The sequence below is a fragment of the Brassica napus genome, chromosome C4 (genome assembly GCF_020379485.1).
Source record: "Brassica napus cultivar Da-Ae chromosome C4, Da-Ae, whole genome shotgun sequence".
Taxonomy (NCBI): domain Eukaryota; kingdom Viridiplantae; phylum Streptophyta; class Magnoliopsida; order Brassicales; family Brassicaceae; genus Brassica; species Brassica napus.
In genome coordinates, this window is record NC_063447.1 from 24,419,457 (window position 1) to 24,441,108 (window position 21,652).

General features: G+C 45.2%; 32 non-coding genes across 32 annotated transcripts; all 32 read right to left on the minus strand.

Annotated features, from left to right (window-relative positions):
* Positions 1 to 1,684: 1,684 nt before the first annotated feature.
* Positions 1,685 to 1,803, minus strand: LOC125586659. Its single transcript, XR_007323195.1, has one exon. It is a non-coding gene; the product is annotated as a 5S ribosomal RNA (ribosomal RNA).
* A 377-nt stretch (positions 1,804 to 2,180) lies between these two features.
* On the minus strand, positions 2,181 to 2,299 carry LOC125586442. Its single transcript, XR_007322970.1, has one exon. It is a non-coding gene; the product is annotated as a 5S ribosomal RNA (ribosomal RNA).
* Positions 2,300 to 2,665: 366 nt separating this feature from the next.
* LOC125586469 lies at positions 2,666 to 2,784 on the minus strand. The gene has a single exon (XR_007322997.1). It is a non-coding gene; the product is annotated as a 5S ribosomal RNA (ribosomal RNA).
* Positions 2,785 to 3,164: 380 nt separating this feature from the next.
* Positions 3,165 to 3,282, minus strand: LOC125586485. Its single transcript, XR_007323017.1, has one exon. It is a non-coding gene; the product is annotated as a 5S ribosomal RNA (ribosomal RNA).
* Positions 3,283 to 6,402: 3,120 nt separating this feature from the next.
* LOC125586681 lies at positions 6,403 to 6,521 on the minus strand. Its single transcript, XR_007323217.1, has one exon. It is a non-coding gene; the product is annotated as a 5S ribosomal RNA (ribosomal RNA).
* A 384-nt stretch (positions 6,522 to 6,905) lies between these two features.
* LOC125586693 lies at positions 6,906 to 7,024 on the minus strand. Its single transcript, XR_007323229.1, has one exon. It is a non-coding gene; the product is annotated as a 5S ribosomal RNA (ribosomal RNA).
* Positions 7,025 to 7,408: 384 nt separating this feature from the next.
* On the minus strand, positions 7,409 to 7,527 carry LOC125586828. The gene has a single exon (XR_007323356.1). It is a non-coding gene; the product is annotated as a 5S ribosomal RNA (ribosomal RNA).
* Positions 7,528 to 7,912: 385 nt separating this feature from the next.
* LOC125586437 lies at positions 7,913 to 8,031 on the minus strand. Its single transcript, XR_007322965.1, has one exon. It is a non-coding gene; the product is annotated as a 5S ribosomal RNA (ribosomal RNA).
* Positions 8,032 to 8,414: 383 nt separating this feature from the next.
* On the minus strand, positions 8,415 to 8,533 carry LOC125586822. The gene has a single exon (XR_007323350.1). It is a non-coding gene; the product is annotated as a 5S ribosomal RNA (ribosomal RNA).
* Positions 8,534 to 8,917: 384 nt separating this feature from the next.
* LOC125586704 lies at positions 8,918 to 9,036 on the minus strand. The gene has a single exon (XR_007323240.1). It is a non-coding gene; the product is annotated as a 5S ribosomal RNA (ribosomal RNA).
* A 383-nt stretch (positions 9,037 to 9,419) lies between these two features.
* On the minus strand, positions 9,420 to 9,538 carry LOC125586453. Its single transcript, XR_007322980.1, has one exon. It is a non-coding gene; the product is annotated as a 5S ribosomal RNA (ribosomal RNA).
* A 383-nt stretch (positions 9,539 to 9,921) lies between these two features.
* On the minus strand, positions 9,922 to 10,040 carry LOC125586715. Its single transcript, XR_007323251.1, has one exon. It is a non-coding gene; the product is annotated as a 5S ribosomal RNA (ribosomal RNA).
* A 384-nt stretch (positions 10,041 to 10,424) lies between these two features.
* Positions 10,425 to 10,543, minus strand: LOC125586439. The gene has a single exon (XR_007322967.1). It is a non-coding gene; the product is annotated as a 5S ribosomal RNA (ribosomal RNA).
* Positions 10,544 to 10,927: 384 nt separating this feature from the next.
* Positions 10,928 to 11,046, minus strand: LOC125586726. The gene has a single exon (XR_007323261.1). It is a non-coding gene; the product is annotated as a 5S ribosomal RNA (ribosomal RNA).
* Positions 11,047 to 11,430: 384 nt separating this feature from the next.
* On the minus strand, positions 11,431 to 11,549 carry LOC125586826. The gene has a single exon (XR_007323354.1). It is a non-coding gene; the product is annotated as a 5S ribosomal RNA (ribosomal RNA).
* A 383-nt stretch (positions 11,550 to 11,932) lies between these two features.
* Positions 11,933 to 12,051, minus strand: LOC125586737. Its single transcript, XR_007323272.1, has one exon. It is a non-coding gene; the product is annotated as a 5S ribosomal RNA (ribosomal RNA).
* An 820-nt stretch (positions 12,052 to 12,871) lies between these two features.
* Positions 12,872 to 12,990, minus strand: LOC125586432. The gene has a single exon (XR_007322960.1). It is a non-coding gene; the product is annotated as a 5S ribosomal RNA (ribosomal RNA).
* An 819-nt stretch (positions 12,991 to 13,809) lies between these two features.
* Positions 13,810 to 13,928, minus strand: LOC125586819. The gene has a single exon (XR_007323347.1). It is a non-coding gene; the product is annotated as a 5S ribosomal RNA (ribosomal RNA).
* Positions 13,929 to 14,312: 384 nt separating this feature from the next.
* Positions 14,313 to 14,431, minus strand: LOC125586748. Its single transcript, XR_007323283.1, has one exon. It is a non-coding gene; the product is annotated as a 5S ribosomal RNA (ribosomal RNA).
* A 384-nt stretch (positions 14,432 to 14,815) lies between these two features.
* LOC125586759 lies at positions 14,816 to 14,934 on the minus strand. Its single transcript, XR_007323294.1, has one exon. It is a non-coding gene; the product is annotated as a 5S ribosomal RNA (ribosomal RNA).
* Positions 14,935 to 15,318: 384 nt separating this feature from the next.
* Positions 15,319 to 15,437, minus strand: LOC125586440. The gene has a single exon (XR_007322968.1). It is a non-coding gene; the product is annotated as a 5S ribosomal RNA (ribosomal RNA).
* A 384-nt stretch (positions 15,438 to 15,821) lies between these two features.
* LOC125586812 lies at positions 15,822 to 15,940 on the minus strand. Its single transcript, XR_007323340.1, has one exon. It is a non-coding gene; the product is annotated as a 5S ribosomal RNA (ribosomal RNA).
* Positions 15,941 to 16,324: 384 nt separating this feature from the next.
* LOC125586771 lies at positions 16,325 to 16,443 on the minus strand. Its single transcript, XR_007323303.1, has one exon. It is a non-coding gene; the product is annotated as a 5S ribosomal RNA (ribosomal RNA).
* Positions 16,444 to 16,827: 384 nt separating this feature from the next.
* LOC125586782 lies at positions 16,828 to 16,946 on the minus strand. The gene has a single exon (XR_007323311.1). It is a non-coding gene; the product is annotated as a 5S ribosomal RNA (ribosomal RNA).
* Positions 16,947 to 17,764: 818 nt separating this feature from the next.
* LOC125586824 lies at positions 17,765 to 17,883 on the minus strand. Its single transcript, XR_007323352.1, has one exon. It is a non-coding gene; the product is annotated as a 5S ribosomal RNA (ribosomal RNA).
* A 385-nt stretch (positions 17,884 to 18,268) lies between these two features.
* On the minus strand, positions 18,269 to 18,386 carry LOC125586443. Its single transcript, XR_007322971.1, has one exon. It is a non-coding gene; the product is annotated as a 5S ribosomal RNA (ribosomal RNA).
* Positions 18,387 to 18,760: 374 nt separating this feature from the next.
* Positions 18,761 to 18,879, minus strand: LOC125586539. Its single transcript, XR_007323075.1, has one exon. It is a non-coding gene; the product is annotated as a 5S ribosomal RNA (ribosomal RNA).
* A 383-nt stretch (positions 18,880 to 19,262) lies between these two features.
* LOC125586434 lies at positions 19,263 to 19,381 on the minus strand. Its single transcript, XR_007322962.1, has one exon. It is a non-coding gene; the product is annotated as a 5S ribosomal RNA (ribosomal RNA).
* Positions 19,382 to 19,761: 380 nt separating this feature from the next.
* On the minus strand, positions 19,762 to 19,880 carry LOC125586653. Its single transcript, XR_007323189.1, has one exon. It is a non-coding gene; the product is annotated as a 5S ribosomal RNA (ribosomal RNA).
* Positions 19,881 to 20,261: 381 nt separating this feature from the next.
* On the minus strand, positions 20,262 to 20,380 carry LOC125586766. Its single transcript, XR_007323299.1, has one exon. It is a non-coding gene; the product is annotated as a 5S ribosomal RNA (ribosomal RNA).
* Positions 20,381 to 20,764: 384 nt separating this feature from the next.
* Positions 20,765 to 20,883, minus strand: LOC125586790. The gene has a single exon (XR_007323318.1). It is a non-coding gene; the product is annotated as a 5S ribosomal RNA (ribosomal RNA).
* A 384-nt stretch (positions 20,884 to 21,267) lies between these two features.
* LOC125586823 lies at positions 21,268 to 21,386 on the minus strand. Its single transcript, XR_007323351.1, has one exon. It is a non-coding gene; the product is annotated as a 5S ribosomal RNA (ribosomal RNA).
* Between the last annotated feature and the right edge of the window lie 266 nt (positions 21,387 to 21,652).

Genomic DNA, 21,652 nt, shown 5'->3' on the forward strand with positions numbered 1-21,652 from the left:
TTGAGGACGGTGAATTCGACATCGAGGAATAGATTTTTAGAGATTTTTCCTTTTGTTTTTCCCTCTGCTTTTGTCACTTAATTATTATTTTTTTATTTAATAAAGAAGGGATCGTGGGTCCCGATTTGTTTGTCGCCACTTTATGTTTTGTGCGAGGCCGACCTTTTGGGGTCATGTGTCGATTTGTTGTAGATATTTTTATCGACAGTTTCGATGTAACAAAAGATTTTGTTAGTTAATTTTGTCGCGCTTGTTGGCGGAGTCAGCCGCAACCGAGGACTTGATCAGGGTCCTGTTTTTTGGTCAACTCTGGAGTTATGCGATTTTCTGATACGAGAAATCTGATGTGTTCGAACGTCTAAGAACTGTACTCATTAAGATGTCGGATTCTGTTTCGTTACATATTTTATGAAAGAATGCAGATTTTGAAATTGTCGAGCTGCTGTTCTTCGGGTGTTGCAATACGCCCGCTTTGAGTTCTGTAGGTGGGAGGAGACTGAACTCGTGTCGTAAGTTGCCTACGTACCCTCGTCGAGGGATCAAGTCATACCGTAGTTCGATTATTTTCCCAGGGAAAGGGTCGGTTGTTCGATTGTTCGTGTACATAGGTACGTCTGTTGTTAACTTTGGTTGTGTGATTAAGGTTGTTGTTCGATGTCTTTAAAGCTTGCGAGGTAGCATGTCCTGGAGTTCTTCAGGCTTCCTCTGATAGTTTCGACTCCATTTGACGTTGGAAATTTCAGGCATTGGTGATATTTCAAAGAAATTGCCTTCAGGCTGTATACTACCAAGGATTGCGTTGAATGGGGCTGGACAGTCTATCACGATGAATTCTACGATTTTTCTGACTTCTCCAGCGGTTACCGCGAGCTCGATCGATCCGAGAGAGTAGGTGGTCTCTCGTGCGAAGCCAATGAGGGGGGTTCGCTCTTGCTTTAGGAGTGCTTTAGTGAATCCCATTTTCTTAAACGCTTCGTAGAAGAGGACGTCGGCCGAGCTTCCGGTGTCGATCATTACTCCGGATAGTTCGCAACCACCGACGTCGATTCGTATCACGAGAGCGTCGTCGTGTGGTTTATCGAGGTTTGCGGTTTCGTTTTCGTTGAAGGTGATTTCGTGATCGGGACCTGTCAAGGGTTCTCTAATTCCTACGTTGTTTTCTGCTCTCCGTTGGTATGCTTTTATTGAGTTGACTGAGTTGCAGAACTTAGAGCCTCCGTAAATGAAGTCGATCCGTTTTGTACCCTCGTTGTGGGCAGGGAAATTCCACCTCTTAATCGGTGCTGGTTGGTAATATCTCTGCCCCCCAGACAGATTGCGATTATGAGTCTGCATTACGTCTTTTTTTCTGAATCGGTTTCTCTAGAAGCTCGCGAATTTTGGTCAATTTGTTTTTCGCTTGAAGTTGGAGAATTTCGCGCTAGGAAGTCTTGCGTTTAGGTTGTACTTCGTGACCTGGGGAGGGGGAGTGTCGTCGTCGGGTTTTTCTAAAATGCGGATCGGCACCGAGATCTCGAACCGAATTTTTCCTTCGGTTTGGCTCTTGATTTCGTCGGTTGTGTTGCTGTTCTGCCCTCATGAAGTATCCGAAATGGTGCTTGGGCGACGTAGTTCCTCACGGTTTAAAAGTTATGAAGTTTCCAAGTTTAGACTCGTTTTAAGCAGAAAAATAAAAAAATAAAAAGGGGTGCAACACGAGGACTTCCCAGGAGGTCACCCAACCTAGTACTACTCTCGCCCAAGCACGCTTAACTGCGGAGTTCTGATGGGATCCGGTGCATTAGTGCTGGTATGATCGCACCCGTTAGTACATCACTCGTGTTTCCATATATCTTTTGTTTCGACCAATCCAAGTGTAAGGCCGTGGGGCCCATGTGATTTTCTGATTTTTTTCAGCGAAAGAGTGCATCGAGGTTAATCGCGTTAAGAAAGCATCAAAACCACCCTGAAAATCCGACTGGGATCCTTTTTTACGGCCCGTAACCTTCTGCAGCCCTTTTAATGGTCAAAACGGCTGAATTTGGGCCCAAAAATTGTGTCGTCTATTCACCGCCCTTTATGGTTTCTGGGCCTTTCCGAAATGGTTCTATTGGCGACGTAGTTCCACACGGTTCAAAATTTATGAGGTTTCCAAGTTTAGACTCGTTTTTACCAGAAAAATAAAAAATAAAAAATAAAAAGGGGTGCAACACGAGGACTTCCCGGGAGGTCACCCAACCTAGTACTACTCTCGTCCAAGCACGCTTAACTGCGGAGTTCTGATGGGATCCGGTACATTAGTGCTGGTATGATCGCACACGTTAGTACATCACTCGCGTTTCCATATATCCTTTGTTCCGGCCAATCCAAGTGTAAGGCTGTGGGACCCACATGATTTTCTGATTTTTTCCAGCGAAAGAATGCATCGAGGTTAATGGCGTTAAGAATGCATCAAAACACTATGAAAATCCGACTGGGATCCTTTTTTACGGCCCGTAACCTTCTACAGCCCTTTTGAAGGTCAAAACGGCTGAATTTGGGCCCGAAAAATTGCGCCGTCTTTTCATCGGCCTTTATGGTTTATGGGCCTTTCCGAAATGGTGCTATGGGCGACGTTGTTACTCACCGTTCCAAAGTTATGAGGTTTCCAAGTTTAGACTAATTTTAGGCAGAAAAAAAAAAAAAAGGGGTGCAACACAAGGACTTCCCGGGAGGTCACCCAACCTAGTACTACTCTCTCCCAAGCACGCTTCACTGCGGAATTTTGATGGGATCCGGTGCATTAGTGCTGGTATGATCGCACCCGTTAGTACATCACTCGCGTTTCCATATATCCATTGTTTCAGCCAATCCAAGTGTAAGGCCGTGGAGCCCACGTCATTTTCTATTTTTTTCAGCGAAAGAGTGCATCGAGGTTAATGGCGTTAAGAAAGTATCAAAACAACCCTGAAAATCCGACTGGGATCCTTTTTTACGGCCCGTAACCTTCTGCAGCCCTTTCGAGGGTCAAAACGGCTGAATTTGGGCCCGAAAAATTGCTCTGTCTATTCACTTCCCTTTATGGTTTCTGGGCCTTTCCGAAATGGTGCTATGGGTGACGTAGTAACTTACGGTTCAAAGATTATGAGGTTTCCAAGTTTAAACTCGTTTTAGGCCCAAAAATAAAAAAAAAAAAAATATAAAAAGGGGTGGAACACGAGGACTTCCCGGAGGTCACCCATCCTTGTACTACTCCCGCCCAAGCACGCTTAACTGCGGAGTTCTGATGGGATCCGGTCCAATAGTTCTGGTATGATCGCACCCTTTAGTTCATCACTCACGTTTCCATATATCCTTTGTTTCGGCCAATCCAATTGTAAGGCCGTGGGGCCCACATGATTTTCTGATTTTTTTCAGCGAAAGAGTGCGTCGAGGTCAATGGCGTTAAGAAAGAATCAAAAACACCCAGAAAATCCGACTGTGATCCTTTTTTACGACCCATAACTTTCTGCAGCTCTTTTGAGGGTCAAAACAGCTGAATTTTGTTGACATGAAGACATTCAGAGTATAAACAAGAAGAAGAGATCAAGAGGCGCATGCTGGTTGTTGTATCCGTACAGAGTGTCCGGATGGCTCTCTTGTAACCAAGCTTGAGTATCAAGGCAAGTAATGGGAAACATGGACATAGATCACGTGTGGGAGTGTCCCAAGTCCTATGGAGATGTTTAAATAAAAGGAGAAGACCGTTGGAGCAAAGGAACAAAGAGAGATTGGTGAGATATCACTCTCATCCCTTCTCTCCTAGCAATTTAGTCTTACTTAATCCCATTGTTTATAGTTTCTAGTTTGTCATGGCTGGCCACTTGCTGTCTATATTAAGAATGTAATCAGATACTAAATCAATTAAGGAAAAACACTTTCCTCCTTCAATCTCTCTCTCATTTTCGAAATCATCTCCATCTCTCATGTTCTTCATCTAGTTACTTAATCCTCTCAACTAAACTCATATAAATCACAAAACTTACATGGTATCAGAGCAATAAGCTCTTGAAACCTATTTACTTCCGCAAATCCCTTTTCTACTATGTTTAATTCTAACCAATCCATTTTTCCTTTTACATCATTCTTTGTCTTTCTCCATTGTTCTTGAACTATCTTGAAGTGTTCTTGAACTACTCTTGATGGATTCAAGGGAAAACTCAAAAATGGTTGTGCTTCCTGTTACTCTTAAGGAGCTAACTATCTACTATGGGCAAGGCTTGCTAAAAATGCTCTTGGAGGCAGAGGACTCTGGGAAGTAGTTGAAGAACGCAAGAACCAAAAGAAAACCACCCTAGGAGAGGATGGTAGAGAAGTTGTGGTCATTGAAGCTGGCGACAAGAAGAAAGGTCAGGAGGACCTCATGGTGCTGTCTATCTTCCTATCCAGCCTTGAAGCCTCGCTCCAAGAAGCTTATGCTTACTGTGAAACTTCCAAGGAGTTGTGGGATACACTTAAGAAGGTGTATAGCAACCAGTCTAACATCAGTAGAGTATTTGAAGTCAAGAGGACTATCAATACTCTCAGTCAAGAGGACACTGACTTTGATAAACATTTTGGGAAGTTTAGATCCTTGTGGGCCGAGCTGGAGATCCTTAGGCCAGGGACTGTTGATCCAGATGTTTTGAATGAAAGGAGAGAACAAGACAAGGTCTTTGCACTACTCTTCACTCTCAACCCGGGATACACTGATTTAATCAAGCACATTCTAAGAGGAAAGGAACTTTCATCTCTTGAAGAAGTATGTGCTCAGATACAAAAGGAGCAAGGATCAGTGGGCCTCTTTGGAGGCAAGCGATACTTAGTTCTTGCAAACCAAGCTGAAGGAGTTGCCAACAAAGGCACTTACAAGACTGAAGAAAAGAAGGTGTGGATCTGTGATCATTGCAAGAAGAAAGGTCATGGGAAAGACAAGTGCTGGATACTTCATCCCCATCTCAAGCCACAGAAGTTCAGGTCATCATACAATGAGGGAAGAGCCAACTTCTCTGGTGATGTAGGCGAGCCATCTACTTCAGGAACCATTCGCTCAGCCAAGTGGGTGGTGAGGAAAAGGCCTTCGCGTCCAGTAGCAGTACTGCCATGAGAAACAATCCAGATGAAGCTATCAGACGTTCTGACATTGAGGCTCTCATCAAGATTCTTAAGGACAACTCTGGTAACACTCTTGGTACCTCTTTACATGCTACAACTAGTGGTATCTCCCTGAATGCTTTAACCAGAAATCAATTGATTAAACCATTAGTGATAGATTCAGGAGCTAGCCATCATATGATAAGTGATCTTAACCTGATTAAAAACATTGTTCCTGCTCTAGGAAATGTGATGATAGCCAATGGTGAAAGAGTACCAATTAAAGGAATAGGTGATCTTAAGTTATTTGACAGAAACTCAAAAGTGGTGTGGCTGAGAGAAAGAATAGACATCTCATGGAAGTTGCAAGAAGCATGATCTTTCATACAAATGTGCCCAAACGATTTTGGGGAGATGCAGTGTTGACAGCATGCTATTTAATCAACAGAATCCCTACCAGAATTCACCAAGATCAGTCTCCCTGTGAGGTACTTAACAAAAACAAACCATCTATAGAACATATTCGTGTGTTTGGGTGTCTTCGTTTTGTATTGATTCCAGGAGAAAGAAGGAATAAGCTGGCGGCTAAGAGCACCAAGGCAGTCTTCATTGGATATTCTCCACACCAAAAGGGCTACAAATGCTATGTACAAGAGACTAGGAGAGTCTTAATATCCAGATATGTCAAGTTTGTAGAATCCAGAGGCTATTATGAAGAACAGAGTTGGGATGAGTTGAAGAATCTCTCCCAATCAACCTCAGATAGAGAAGGCAATCTTAGGAGAGTAATGGAGAGCCGTGGAATCCAAATGCCGCAAGAAAGGGTGGAGATCGACTGTGCCTGAGGACGTTCAACAACCAACTTAGACCAATACTGATGAAATTAGGACCCCTCACCTTGATCCTGAGGGGGACAATCAAGCTGAACAGAATCAAGAGAATCAGCAAGTCATGATCAAGCTGAGCATCATGCGCAAGAGGGGCAGGAGCATCACACTACTCAAGAGGAGCCAGTGGTGAGTTCAAGCCATCCTAATGATCAAGTAACAACTGAGGACAGTGTGCAGCTAGAGCAAGATCATCACACTACTCAAGAGGAGCCAGTGGTGAGTTCAAGCCAGCCTAATGATCAAGTAAGAAGGAGTAATGAGGGTCAGAACGGCTGAATTTGGGGCCGAAAAATTGCCACGCATATTCACCGCCCTTTATGGTTTCTGGGCGTTTCCGAAATGGTGCTATGGGCGACGTAGTTTCTCACGGTTCAAAAGTTATGAGGTTTCCAAGTTTAGACTCGTTTTAGGCCGAAAAATAAAATAAAAATAATAATAAAAAGGGGTGCAACACGAGGACTTCCCGGGAGGTCACCCATCCTAGTACTACTCTCGCCCAAGCACGCTTAGCTGCGGAGTTCTGATGGGATCCGGTGCATTAGTGCTGGTATGATCGCACCCGTTAGTACATCACTCGCGTTTGCATATATCATTTGTTTCGGCCAATCCAAGTGTAAGGCCGTGGGGCCCACATGATTTTCTTACTGTTTTTTTCAGCGGAATAGTGCATCGAGGTTAATGGCGTTAAGAAAGCATCAAAAACAACCTGAAAATCCGATTGGGATCCTTTTTTACGTCCCTTACCTTTCTGCAGCCCGTTTGAGGGTCAAAACGGCTGAATTTGGGGCCGAAAAATTGCCACGCATATTCACCGCCCTTTATGGTTTCTGGGCGTTTCCGAAATGGTGCTATGGGCGACGTAGTTTCTCACGGTTCAAAAGTTATGAGGTTTCCAAGTTTAGACTCGTTTTAGGCCGAAAAATAAAATAAAAATAATAATAAAAAGGGGTGCAACACGAGGACTTCCCGGGAGGTCACCCATCCTAGTACTACTCTCGCCCAAGCACGCTTAGCTGCGGAGTTCTGATGGGATCCGGTGCATTAGTGCTGGTATGATCGCACCCGTTGGTACATCACTCGCGTTTCCATATATCATTTGTTTCGGCCAATCCAAGTGTAAGGCCGTGGGGCCCTTATGATTTTCTTACTGTTTTTTTCAGCGGAATAGTGCATCGAGGTTAATGGCGTTAAGAAAGCATCAAAAACAACCTGAAAATCCGATTGGGATCCTTTTTTACGTCCCTTACCTTTCTGCAGCCCGTTTGAGGGTCAAAACGGCTGAATTTAGGGCCGAAAAATTGCCACGCATATTCACCGCCCTTTATGGTTTCTAGGCGTTTCCGAAATGGTGCTATGGGCGACGTAGTTTCTCACAGTTCAAAAGGTATGAGGCTTCCAAGTTTAGACTCGTTTTAGGCCGAAAAATAAAATAAAAATAATAATAAAAAGGGGTGCAACACGAGGACTTCCCGGGAGGTCACCCATCCTAGTACTACTCTAGCCCAAGCACGCTTAGCTGCGGAGTTCTGATGGGATCCGGTGCATTAGTGCTGGTATGATCGCACCCGTTAGTACATCACTCGCGTTTGCATATATCATTTGTTTCGGCCAATCCAAGTGTAAGGCCGTGGGGCCCACATGATTTTCTTACTGTTTTTTTCAGCGGAATAGTGCATCGAGGTTAATGACGTTAAGAAAGCATCAAAAACAACCTGAAAATCCGATTTCGGATCCTTCTTTACGTCCCTTAACTTTCTGCAGCCCGTTTGAGGGTCAAAACGGCTGAATTTGGGCCCGAAAAATTGCCACGCATATTCACCGCCTTTTATGGTTTCTGGGCGTTTCCGAAATGGTGCTATGGGCGACGTAGTTCCTCACGGTTCAAAAGTTATGAGGTTTCCAAGTTTAGACTCGTTTTAGGCCGAAAAATAAAATAAAAATAATAATAAAAAGGGGTGCAACACGAGGACTTCCCGGGAGGTCACCCATCCTAGTACTACTCTCGCCCAAGCACGCTTAACTGCGGAGTTCTGATGGGATCCGGTGCATAAGTGCTGGTATGATCGCCACCGTTGGTACATCACTCGCGTTTCCATATATCATTTGTTTCGGCCAATCCAAGTGTAAGGCCGTGGGGCCCACATGATTTTCTTACTGTTTTTTTCAGCGGAATAGTGCATCGAGGTTAATGGCGTTAAGAAAGCATCAAAAACAACCTGAAAATCCGATTTCGGATCCTTTTTTACGTCCCTTACCTTTCTGCAGCCCGTTTGAGGGTCAAAACGGCTGAATTTGGGGCCGAAAAATTGCCACCCCTATTCACCGCCTTTATGGTTTCTGGGCCTTTCCGAAATGGTGCTATGGGCGACGTAGTTCCTCACGGTTCAAAAGTTATGAGGTTTCCAAGTTTAGACTCGTTTTAGGCCGAAAAATAAAATAAAAATAATAATAAAAGGGGTGCAACACGAGGACTTCCCGGGAGGTCACCCATCCTAGTACTACTCTCGCCCAAGCACGCTTAACTGCGGAGTTCTGATGGGATCCGGTGCATAAGTGCTGGTATGATCGCACCAGTTAGTACATCACTCGCGTTTCCGTATATCATTTGTTTCGGCCAATCCAAGTGTAAGGCCGTGGGGCCCACATGATTTTCTTACTGTTTTTTTCAGCGGAATAGTGCATCGAGGTTAATGGCGTTAAGAAAGCATCAAAAACAACCTGAAAATCCGATTGGGATCCTTTTTTACGTCCCTTAACTTTCTGCAGCCCGTTTGAGGGTCAAAACGGCTGAATTTGGGCCCGAAAAATTGCCACCCCTATTCACCGCCCTTTATGGTTTCTGGGCCTTTCCGAAATGGTGCTATGGGCGACGTAGTTCCTCACGGTTCAAAAGTTATGAGGTTTCCAAGTTTAGACTCGTTTTAGGCCGAAAAATAAAATAAAAATAATAATAAAAAGGGGTGCAACACGAGGACTTCCCGGGAGGTCACCCATCCTAGTACTACTCTCGCCCAAGCACGCTTAGCTGCGGAGTTCTGATGGGATCCGGTGCATTAGTGCTGGTATGATCGCACCCGTTAGTACATCACTCGCGTTTCCATATATCATTTGTTTCGGCCAATCCAAGTGTAAGGCCGTGGGGCCCACATGATTTTCTTACTGTTTTTTTCAGCGGAATAGTGCATCGAGGTTAATGGCGTTAAGAAAGCATCAAAAACAACCTGAAAATCCGATTGGGATCCTTTTTTACGTCCCTTAACTTTCTGCAGCCCGTTTGAGGGTCAAAACGGCTGAATTTGGGCCCGAAAAATTGCCACCCCTATTCACCGCCCTTTATGGTTTCTGGGCCTTTCCGAAATGGTGCTATGGGCGACGTAGTTCCTCACGGTTCAAAAGTTATGAGGTTTCCAAGTTTAGACTCGTTTTAGGCCGAAAAATAAAATAAAAAAAATAATAAAAAGGGTGCAACACGAGGACTTCCCGGGAGGTCACCCATCCTATTACTACTCTCGCCCAAGCACGCTTAGCTGCGGAGTTCTGATGGGATCCGGTGCATAAGTGCTGGTATGATCGCACCGTTAGTACATCACTCGCGTTTCCATATATCATTTGTTTCGGCCAATCCAAGTGTAAGGCCGTGGGGCCCACATGATTTTCTTACTGTTTTTTTCAGCGGAATAGTGCATCGAGGTTAATGGCGTTAAGAAAGCATCAAAAACAACCTGAAAATCCGATTGGGATCCTTTTTTACGTCCCTTAACTTTCTGCAGCCCGTTTGAGGGTCAAAACGGCTGAATTTGGGCCCGAAAAATTGCCACCCCTATTCACCGCCCTTTATGGTTTCTGGGCCTTTCCGAAATGGTGCTATGGGCGACGTAGTTCCTCACGGTTCAAAAGTTATGAGGTTTCCAAGTTTAGACTCGTTTTAGGCCGAAAAATAAAATAAAAATAATAATAAAAAGGGGTGCAACACGAGGACTTCCCGGGAGGTCACCCATCCTAGTACTACTCTCGCCCAAGCACGCTTAGCTGCGGAGTTCTGATGGGATCCGGTGCATTAGTGCTGGTATGATCGCACCCGTTAGTACATCACTCGCGTTTCCATATATCATTTGTTTCGGCCAATCCAAGTGTAAGGCCGTGGGGCCCACATGATTTTCTTACTGTTTTTTTCAGCGGAATAGTGCATCGAGGTTAATGGCGTTAAGAAAGCATCAAAAACAACCTGAAAATCCGATTGGGATCCTTTTTTACGTCCCTTAACTTTCTGCAGCCCGTTTGAGGGTCAAAACGGCTGAATTTGGGCCCGAAAAATTGCCACCCCTATTCACCGCCCTTTATGGTTTCTGGGCCTTTCCGAAATGGTGCTATGGGCGACGTAGTTCCTCACGGTTCAAAAGTTATGAGGTTTCCAAGTTTAGACTCGTTTTAGGCCGAAAAATAAAATAAAAATAATAATAAAAAGGGGTGCAACACGAGGACTTCCCGGGAGGTCACCCATCCTAGTACTACTCTCGCCCAAGCACGCTTAACTGCGGAGTTCTGATGGGATCCGGTGCATAAGTGCTGGTATGATCGCCACCGTTAGTACATCACTCGCGTTTCCATATATCATTTGTTTCGGCCAATCCAAGTGTAAGGCCGTGGGGCCCACATGATTTTCTTACTGTTTTTTTCAGCGGAATAGTGCATCGAGGTTAATGGCGTTAAGAAAGCATCAAAAACAACCTGAAAATCCGATTGGGATCCTTTTTTACGTCCCTTAACTTTCTGCAGCCCGTTTGAGGGTCAAAACGGCTGAATTTGGGCCCGAAAAATTGCCACCCCTATTCACCGCCCTTTATGGTTTCTGGGCCTTTCCGAAATGGTGCTATGGGCGACGTAGTTCCTCACGGTTCAAAAGTTATGAGGTTTCCAAGTTTAGACTCGTTTTAGGCCGAAAAATAAAATAAAAATAATAATAAAAAGGGGTGCAACACGAGGACTTCCCGGGAGGTCACCCATCCTAGTACTACTCTCGCCCAAGCACGCTTAGCTGCGGAGTTCTGATGGGATCCGGTGCATTAGTGCTGGTATGATCGCACCCGTTAGTACATCACTCGCGTTTCCATATATCATTTGTTTCGGCCAATCCAAGTGTAAGGCCGTGGGGCCCACATGATTTTCTTACTGTTTTTTTCAGCGGAATAGTGCATCGAGGTTAATGGCGTTAAGAAAGCATCAAAAACAACCTGAAAATCCGATTGGGATCCTTTTTTACGTCCCTTAACTTTCTGCAGCCCGTTTGAGGGTCAAAACGGCTGAATTTGGGCCCGAAAAATTGCCACCCCTATTCACCGCCCTTTATGGTTTCTGGGCCTTTCCGAAATGGTGCTATGGGCGACGTAGTTCCTCACGGTTCAAAAGTTATGAGGTTTCCAAGTTTAGACTCGTTTTAGGCCGAAAAATAAAATAAAAATAATAATAAAAAGGGGTGCAACACGAGGACTTCCCGGGAGGTCACCCATCCTAGTACTACTCTCGCCCAAGCACGCTTAGCTGCGGAGTTCTGATGGGATCCGGTGCATTAGTGCTGGTATGATCGCACCGTTGGTACATCACTCGCGTTTCCATATATCATTTGTTTCGGCCAATCCAAGTGTAAGGCCGTGGGGCCCACATGATTTTCTTACTGTTTTTTTCAGCGGAATAGTGCATCGAGGTTAATGGCGTTAAGAAAGCATCAAAAACAACCTGAAAATCCGATTGGGATCCTTTTTTACGTCCCTTAACTTTCTGCAGCCCGTTTGAGGGTCAAAACGGCTGAATTTGGGCCCGAAAAATTGCCACCCCTATTCACCGCCCTTTATGGTTTCTGGGCCTTTCCGAAATGGTGCTATGGGCGACGTAGTTCCTCACGGTTCAAAAGTTATGAGGTTTCCAAGTTTAGACTCGTTTTAGGCCGAAAAATAAAATAAAAATAATAATAAAAAGGGGTGCAACACGAGGACTTCCCGGGAGGTCACCCATCCTAGTACTACTCTCGCCCAAGCACGCTTAGCTGCGGAGTTCTGATGGGATCCGGTGCATTAGTGCTGGTATGATCGCACCCGTTAGTACATCACTCGCGTTTCCATATATCATTTGTTTCGGCCAATCCAAGTGTAAGGCCGTGGGGCCCACATGATTTTCTTACTGTTTTTTTCAGCGGAATAGTGCATCGAGGTTAATGGCGTTAAGAAAGCATCAAAAACAACCTGAAAATCCGATTGGGATCCTTTTTTACGTCCCTTAACTTTCTGCAGCCCGTTTGAGGGTCAAAACGGCTGAATTTGGGCCCGAAAAATTGCCACCCCTATTCACCGCCCTTTATGGTTTCTGGGCCTTTCCGAAATGGTGCTATGGGCGACGTAGTTCCTCACGGTTCAAAAGTTATGAGGTTTCCAAGTTTAGACTCGTTTTAGGCCGAAAAATAAAATAAAAATAATAATAAAAAGGGGTGCAACACTGACGGGATCCGGTGCATAAGTGCTGGTATGATCGCCACCGTTAGTACATCACTCGCGTTTCCATATATCATTTGTTTCGGCCAATCCAAGTGTAAGGCCGTGGGGCCCACATGATTTTCTTACTGTTTTTTTCAGCGGAATAGTGCATCGAGGTTAATGGCGTTAAGAAAGCATCAAAAACAACCTGAAAATCCGATTGGGATCCTTTTTTACGTCCCTTAACTTTCTGCAGCCCGTTTGAGGGTCAAAACGGCTGAATTTGGGCCCGAAAAATTGCCACCCCTATTCACCGCCCTTTATGGTTTCTGGGCCTTTCCGAAATGGTGCTATGGGCGACGTAGTTCCTCACGGTTCAAAAGTTATGAGGTTTCCAAGTTTAGACTCGTTTTAGGCCGAAAAATAAAATAAAAATAATAATAAAAAGGGGTGCAACACGAGGACTTCCCGGGAGGTCACCCATCCTAGTACTACTCTCGCCCAAGCACGCTTAACTGCGGAGTTCTGATGGGATCCGGTGCATTAGTGCTGGTATGATCGCACCCGTTAGTACATCACTCGCGTTTCCATATATCATTTGTTTCGGCCAATCCAAGTGTAAGGCCGTGGGGCCCACATGATTTTCTTACTGTTTTTTTCAGCGGAATAGTGCATCGAGGTTAATGGCGTTAAGAAAGCATCAAAAACAACCTGAAAATCCGATTGGGATCCTTTTTTACGTCCCTTAACTTTCTGCAGCCCGTTTGAGGGTCAAAACGGCTGAATTTGGGCCCGAAAAATTGCCACCCCTATTCACCGCCCTTTATGGTTTCTGGGCCTTTCCGAAATGGTGCTATGGGCGACGTAGTTCCTCACGGTTCAAAAGTTATGAGGTTTCCAAGTTTAGACTCGTTTTAGGCCGAAAAATAAAATAAAAATAATAATAAAAAGGGGTGCAACACTGACGGGATCCGGTGCATAAGTGCTGGTATGATCGCCACCGTTAGTACATCACTCGCGTTTCCATATATCATTTGTTTCGGCCAATCCAAGTGTAAGGCCGTGGGGCCCACATGATTTTCTTACTGTTTTTTTAGCGGAATAGTGCATCGAGGTTAATGGCGTTAAGAAAGCATCAAAAACAACCTGAAAATCCGATTGGGATCCTTTTTTACGTCCCTTAACTTTCTGCAGCCCGTTTGAGGGTCAAAACGGCTGAATTTGGGCCCGAAAAATTGCCACCCCTATTCACCGCCCTTTATGGTTTCTGGGCCTTTCCGAAATGGTGCTATGGGCGACGTAGTTCCTCACGGTTCAAAAGTTATGAGGTTTCCAAGTTTAGACTCGTTTTAGGCCGAAAAATAAAATAAAAATAATAATAAAAAGGGGTGCAACACGAGGACTTCCCGGGAGGTCACCCATCCTAGTACTACTCTCGCCCAAGCACGCTTAACTGCGGAGTTCTGATGGGATCCGGTGCATTAGTGCTGGTATGATCGCACCAGTTAGTACATCACTCGCGTTTCCGTATATCATTTGTTTCGGCCAATCCAAGTGTAAGGCCGTGGGGCCCACATGATTTTCTTACTGTTTTTTTTAGCGGAATAGTGCATCGAGGTTAATGGCGTTAAGAAAGCATCAAAAACAACCTGAAAATCCGATTTCGGATCCTTTTTTACGTCCCTTACCTTTCTGCAGCCCGTTTGAGGGTCAAAACGGCTGAATTTGGGGCCAAAAATTGCCACGCATATTCACCGCCTTTTATGGTTTCTGGGCCTTTCCGAAATGGTGCTATGGGCGACGTAGTTCCTCACGGTTCAAAAGTTATGAGGTTTCCAAGTTTAGACTCGTTTTAGGCCGAAAAATAAAATAAAAATAATAATAAAAAGGGGTGCAACACGAGGACTTCCCGGGAGGTCACCCATCCTAGTACTACTCTCGCCCAAGCACGCTTAGCTGCGGAGTTCTGATGGGATCCGGTGCATTAGTGCTGGTATGATCGCACCCGTTGGTACATCACTCGCGTTTCCATATATCATTTGTTTCGGCCAATCCAAGTGTAAGGCCGTGGGGCCCACATGATTTTCTTACTGTTTTTTTCAGCGGAATAGTGCATCGAGGTTAATGGCGTTAAGAAAGCATCAAAAACAACCTGAAAATCCGATTGGGATCCTTTTTTACGTCCCTTAACTTTCTGCAGCCCGTTTGAGGGTCAAAACGGCTGAATTTGGGGCCAAAAAATTGCCACGCATATTCACCGCCTTTTATGGTTTCTGGGCCTTTCCGAAATGGTGCTATGGGCGACGTAGTTCCTCACGGTTCAAAAGTTATGAGGTTTCCAAGTTTAGACTCGTTTTAGGCCGAAAAATAAAATAAAAATAATAATAAAAAGGGGTGCAACACGAGGACTTCCCGGGAGGTCACCCATCCTAGTACTACTCTCGCCCAAGCACGCTTAGCTGCGGAGTTCTGATGGGATCCGGTGCATTAGTGCTGGTATGATCGCACCCGTTAGTACATCACTCGCGTTTCCATATATCATTTGTTTCGGCCAATCCAAGTGTAAGGCCGTGGGGCCCACATGATTTTCTTACTGTTTTTTTCAGCGGAATAGTGCATCGAGGTTAATGGCGTTAAGAAAGCATCAAAAACAACCTGAAAATCCGATTGGGATCCTTTTTTACGTCCCTTAACTTTCTGCAGCCCGTTTGAGGGTCAAAACGGCTGAATTTGGGCCCGAAAAATTGCCACGCCTATTCACCGCCTTTTATGGTTTCTGGGCCTTTCCGAAATGGTGCTATGGGCGACGTAGTTCCTCACGGTTCAAAAGTTATGAGGTTTCCAAGTTTAGACTCGTTTTAGGCCGAAAAATAAAATAAAAATAATAATAAAAAGGGGTGCAACACGAGGACTTCCCGGGAGGTCACCCATCCTAGTACTACTCTCGCCCAAGCACGCTTAACTGCGGAGTTCTGATGGGATCCGGTGCATAAGTGCTGGTATGATCGCCACCGTTAGTACATCACTCGCGTTTCCATATATCATTTGTTTCGGCCAATCCAAGTGTAAGGCCGTGGGGCCCACATGATTTTCTTACTGTTTTTTTCAGCGGAATAGTGCATCGAGGTTAATGGCGTTAAGAAAGCATCAAAAACAACCTGAAAATCCGATTGGGATCCTTTTTTACGTCCCTTAACTTTCTGCAGCCCGTTTGAGGGTCAAAACGGCTGAATTTGGGCCCGAAAAATTGCCACCCCTATTCACCGCCCTTTATGGTTTCTGGGCCTTTCCGAAATGGTGCTATGGGCGACGTAGTTCCTCACGGTTCAAAAGTTATGAGGTTTCCAAGTTTAGACTCGTTTTAGGCCGAAAAATAAAATAAAAATAATAATAAAAAGGGGTGCAACACGAGGACTTCCCGGGAGGTCACCCATCCTAGTACTACTCTCGCCCAAGCACGCTTAACTGCGGAGTTCTGATGGGATCCGGTGCATAAGTGCTGGTATGATCGCACCCGTTAGTACATCACTCGCGTTTCCATATATCATTTGTTTCGGCCAATCCAAGTGTAAGGCCGTGGGGCCCACATGATTTTCTTACTGTTTTTTTCAGCGGAATAGTGCATCGAGGTTAATGGCGTTAAGAAAGCATCAAAAACAACCTGAAAATCCGATTGGGATCCTTTTTTACGTCCCTTAACTTTCTGCAGCCCGTTTGAGGGTCAAAACGGCTGAATTTGGGCCCGAAAAATTGCCACCCCTATTCACCGCCCTTTATGGTTTCTGGGCCTTTCCGAAATGGTGCTATGGGCGACGTAGTTCCTCACGGTTCAAAAGTTATGAGGTTTCCAAGTTTAGACTCGTTTTAGGCCGAAAAATAAAATAAAAATAATAATAAAAAGGGGTGCAACACGAGGACTTCCCGGGAGGTCACCCATCCTAGTACTACTCTCGCCCAAGCACGCTTAGCTGCGGAGTTCTGATGGGATCCGGTGCATTAGTGCTGGTATGATCGCACCCGTTAGTACATCACTCGCGTTTCCATATATCATTTGTTTCGGCCAATCCAAGTGTAAGGCCGTGGGGCCCACATGATTTTCTTACTGTTTTTTTCAGCGGAATAGTGCATCGAGGTTAATGGCGTTAAGAAAGCATCAAAAACAACCTGAAAATCCGATTGGGATCCTTTTTTACGTCCCTTAACTTTCTGCAGCCCGTTTGAGGGTCAAAACGGCTGAATTTGGGCCCGAAAAATTGCCACCCCTATTCACCGCCCTTTATGGTTTCTGGGCCTTTCCGAAATGGTGCTATGGGCGACGTAGTTCCTCACGGTTCAAAAGTTATGAGGTTTCCAAGTTTAGACTCGTTTTAGGCCGAAAAATAAAATAAAAATAATAATAAAAAGGGGTGCAACACGAGGACTTCCCGGGAGGTCACCCATCCTAGTACTACTCTCGCCCAAGCACGCTTAGCTGCGGAGTTCTGATGGGATCCGGTGCATTAGTGCTGGTATGATCGCACCCGTTAGTACATCACTCGCGTTTCCATATATCATTTGTTTCGGCCAATCCAAGTGTAAGGCCGTGGGGCCCACATGATTTTCTTACTGTTTTTTTCAGCGGAATAGTGCATCGAGGTTAATGGCGTTAAGAAAGCATCAAAAACAACCTGAAAATCCGATTGGGATCCTTTTTTACGTCCCTTAACTTTCTGCAGCCCGTTTGAGGGTCAAAACGGCTGAATTTGGGCCCGAAAAATTGCCACCCCTATTCACCGCCCTTTATGGTTTCTGGGCCTTTCCGAAATGGTGCTATGGGCGACGTAGTTCCTCACGGTTCAAAAGTTATGAGGTTTCCAAGTTTAGACTCGTTTTAGGCCGAAAAATAAAATAAAAATAATAATAAAAAGGGGTGCAACACTGACGGGATCCGGTGCATAAGTGCTGTATGATCGCCACCGTTAGTACATCACTCGCGTTTCCATATATCATTTGTTTCGGCCAATCCAAGTGTAAGGCCGTGGGGCCCACATGATTTTCTTACTGTTTTTTTAGCGGAATAGTGCATCGAGGTTAATGGCGTTAAGAAAGCATCAAAAACAACCTGAAAATCCGATTGGGATCCTTTTTTACGTCCCTTAACTTTCTGCAGCCCGTTTGAGGGTCAAAACGGCTGAATTTGGGCCCGAAAAATTGCCACCCCTATTCACCGCCCTTTATGGTTTCTGGGCCTTTCCGAAATGGTGCTATGGGCGACGTAGTTCCTCACGGTTCAAAAGTTATGAGGTTTCCAAGTTTAGACTCGTTTTAGGCCGAAAAATAAAATAAAAATAATAATAAAAAGGGGTGCAACACGAGGACTTCCCGGGAGGTCACCCATCCTAGTACTACTCTCGCCCAAGCACGCTTAACTGCGGAGTTCTGATGGGATCCGGTGCATAAGTGCTGGTATGATCGCACCAGTTAGTACATCACTCGCGTTTCCATATATCATTTGTTTCGGCCAATCCAAGTGTAAGGCCGTGGGGCCCACATGATTTTCTTACTGTTTTTTTCAGCGGAATAGTGCATCGAGGTTAATGGCGTTAAGAAAGCATCAAAAACAACCTGAAAATCCGATTGGGATCCTTTTTTACGTCCCTTAACTTTCTGCAGCCCGTTTGAGGGTCAAAACGGCTGAATTTGGGGCCCGAAAAATTGCCACCCCTATTCACCGCCCTTTATGGTTTCTGGGCCTTTCCGAAATGGTGCTATGGGCGACGTAGTTCCTCACGGTTCAAAAGTTATGAGGTTTCCAAGTTTAGACTCGTTTTAGGCCGAAAAATAAAATAAAAATAATAATAAAAAGGGGTGCAACACGAGGACTTCCCGGGAGGTCACCCATCCTAGTACTACTCTCGCCCAAGCACGCTTACTGCGGAGTTCTGATGGGATCCGGTGCATTAGTGCTGGTATGATCGCACCCGTTAGTACATCACTCGCGTTTCCATATATCATTTGTTTCGGCCAATCCAAGTGTAAGGCCGTGGGGCCCATGCATGATTTTTACTGCGGAATAGTGCATCGAGGTTAATGGCGTTAAGAAAGCATCAAAAACAACCTGAAAATCCGATTGGGATCCTTTTTTACGTCCCTTAACTTTCTGCAGCCCGTTTGAGGGTCAAAACGGCTGAATTTGGGCCCGAAAAATTGCCACCCCTATTCACCGCCCTTTATGGTTTCTGGGCCTTTCCGAAATGGTGCTATGGGCGACGTAGTTCCTCACGGTTCAAAAGTTATGAGGTTTCCAAGTTTAGACTCGTTTTAGGCCGAAAAATAAAATAAAAATAATAATAAAAAGGGGTGCAACACGAGGACTTCCCGGGAGGTCACCCATCCTAGTACTACTCTCGCCCAAGCACGCTTAACTGCGGAGTTCTGATGGGATCCGGTGCATTAGTGCTGGTATGATCGCACCCGTTAGTACATCACTCGCGTTTCCATATATCATTTGTTTCGGCCAATCCAAGTGTAAGGCCGTGGGGCCCACATGATTTTCTTACTGTTTTTTTTCAGCGGAATAGTGCATCGAGGTTAATGGCGTTAAGAAAGCATCAAAAACAACCTGAAAATCCGATTGGGATCCTTTTTTACGTCCCTTAACTTTCTGCAGCCCGTTTGAGGGTCAAAACGGCTGAATTTGGGCCCGAAAAATTGCCACCCCTATTCACCGCCTTTATGGTTTCTGGGCCTTTCCGAAATGGTGCTATGGGCGACGTAGTTCCTCACGGTTCAAAAGTTATGAGTTTCCAAGTTTAGACTCGTTTTAGGCCGAAAAATAAAATAAAAATAATAATAAAAAGGGGTGCAACACGAGGACTTCCCGGGAGGTCACCCATCCTAGTACTACTCTCGCCCAAGCACGCTTAACTGCGGAGTTCTGATGGGATCCGGTGCATTAGTGCTGGTATGATCGCACGTTAGTACATCACTCGCGTTTCCATATATCATTTGTTTCGGCCAATCCAAGTGTAAGGCCGTGGGGCCCACATGATTTTCTACTGTTTTTTCAGCGGAATAGTGCATCGAGGTTAATGGCGTTAAGAAAGCATCAAAAACAACCTGAAAATCCGATTGGGATCCTTTTTTACGTCCCTTAACTTTCTGCAGCCCGTTTGAGGGTCAAAACGGCTGAATTTGGGGCCGAAAAATTGCCACCCCTATTCACCGCCCTTTATGGTTTCTGGGCCTTTCCGAAATGGTGCTATGGGCGACGTAGTTCCTCACGGTTCAAAAGTTATGAGGTTTCCAAGTTTAGACTCGTTTTAGGCCGAAAAATAAAATAAAAATAATAATAAAAAGGGGTGCAACACGAGGACTTCCCGGGAGGTCACCCATCCTAGTACTACTCTCGCCCAAGCACGCTTAACTGCGGAGTTCTGATGGGATCCGGTGCATTAGTGCTGGTATGATCGCACCCGTTAGTACATCACTCGCGTTTCCATATATCATTTGTTTCGGCCAATCCAAGTGTAAGGCCGTGGGGCCCACATGATTTTCTTACTGTTTTTTTCAGCGGAATAGTGCATCGAGGTTAATGGCGTTAAGAAAGCATCAAAAACAACCTGAAAATCCGATTGGGATCCTTTTTTACGTCCCTTACTTCTGCAGCCCGTTTGAGGGTCAAAACGGCTGAATTTGGGCCCGAAAAATTGCCACCCCTATTCACCGCCCTTTATGGTTTCTGGGCCTTTCCGAAATGGTGCTATGGGCGACGTAGTTCCTCACGGTTCAAAAGTTATGAGGTTTCCAAGTTTAGACTCGTTTTAGGCCGAAAATAAAATAAAAATAATAATAAAAAGGGGTGCAACACGAGGACTTCCCGGGAGGTCACCCATCCTAGTACTACTCTCGCCCAAGCACGCTTAACTGCGGAGTTCTGATGGGATCCGGTGCATTAGTGCTGGTATGATCGCACCCGTTAGTACATCACTCGCGTTTCCATATATCATTTGTTTCGGCCAATCCAAGTGTAAGGCCGTGGGGCCCACATGATTTTCTTACTGTTTTTTTCAGCGGAATAGTGCATCGAGGTTAATGGCGTTAAGAAAGCATCAAAAACAACCTGAAAATCCGATTGGGATCCTTTTTTACGTCCCTTAACTTTCTGCAGCCCGTTTGAGGGTCAAAACGGCTGAATTTGGGCCCGAAAAATTGCCACCCCTATTCACCGCCCTTTATGGTTTCTGGGCCTTTCCGAAATGGTGCTATGGGCGACGTAGTTCCTCACGGTTCAAAAGTTATGAGGTTTCCAAGTTTAGACTCGTTTTAGGCCGAAAAATAAAATAAAAATAATAATAAAAAGGGGTGCAACACGAGGACTTCCCGGGAGGTCACCCATCCTAGTACTACTCTCGCCCAAGCACGCTTAGCTGCGGAGTTCTGATGGGATCCGGTGCATTAGTGCTGGTATGATCGCACCCGTTGGTACATCACTCGCGTTTCCATATATCATTTGTTTCGGCCAATCCAAGTGTAAGGCCGTGGGGCCCACATGATTTTCTTACTGTTTTTTTCAGCGGAATAGTGCATCGAGGTTAATGGCGTTAAGAAAGCATCAAAAACAACCTGAAAATCCGATTGGGATCCTTTTTTACGTCCCTTAACTTTCTGCAGCCCGTTTGAGGGTCAAAACGGCTGAATTTGGGCCCGAAAAATTGCCACCACCCTATTCACCGCCTTTATGGTTTCTGGGCCTTTCCGAAATGGTGCTATGGGCGACGTAGTTCCTCACGGTTCAAAAGTTATGAGGTTTCCAAGTTTAGACTCGTTTTAGGCCGAAAAATAAAATAAAAATAATAATAAAAGGGGTGCAACACGAGGACTTCCCGGGAGGTCACCCATCCTAGTACTACTCTCGCCCAAGCACGCTTAACTGCGGAGTTCTGATGGGATCCGGTGCATTAGTGCTGGTATGATCGCACCCGTTGTACATCACTCGCGTTTCCATATATCATTTGTTTCGGCCAATCCAAGTGTAAGGCCGTGGGGCCCACATGATTTTCTTACTGTTTTTTTCAGCGGAATAGTGCATCGAGGTTAATGGCGTTAAGAAAGCATCAAAAACAACCTGAAAATCCGATTGGGATCCTTTTTTACGTCCCTTACTTTCTGCAGCCCGTTTGAGGGTCAAAACGGCTGAATTTGGGCCCGAAAAATTGCCACCCCTATTCACCGCCCTTTATGGTTTCT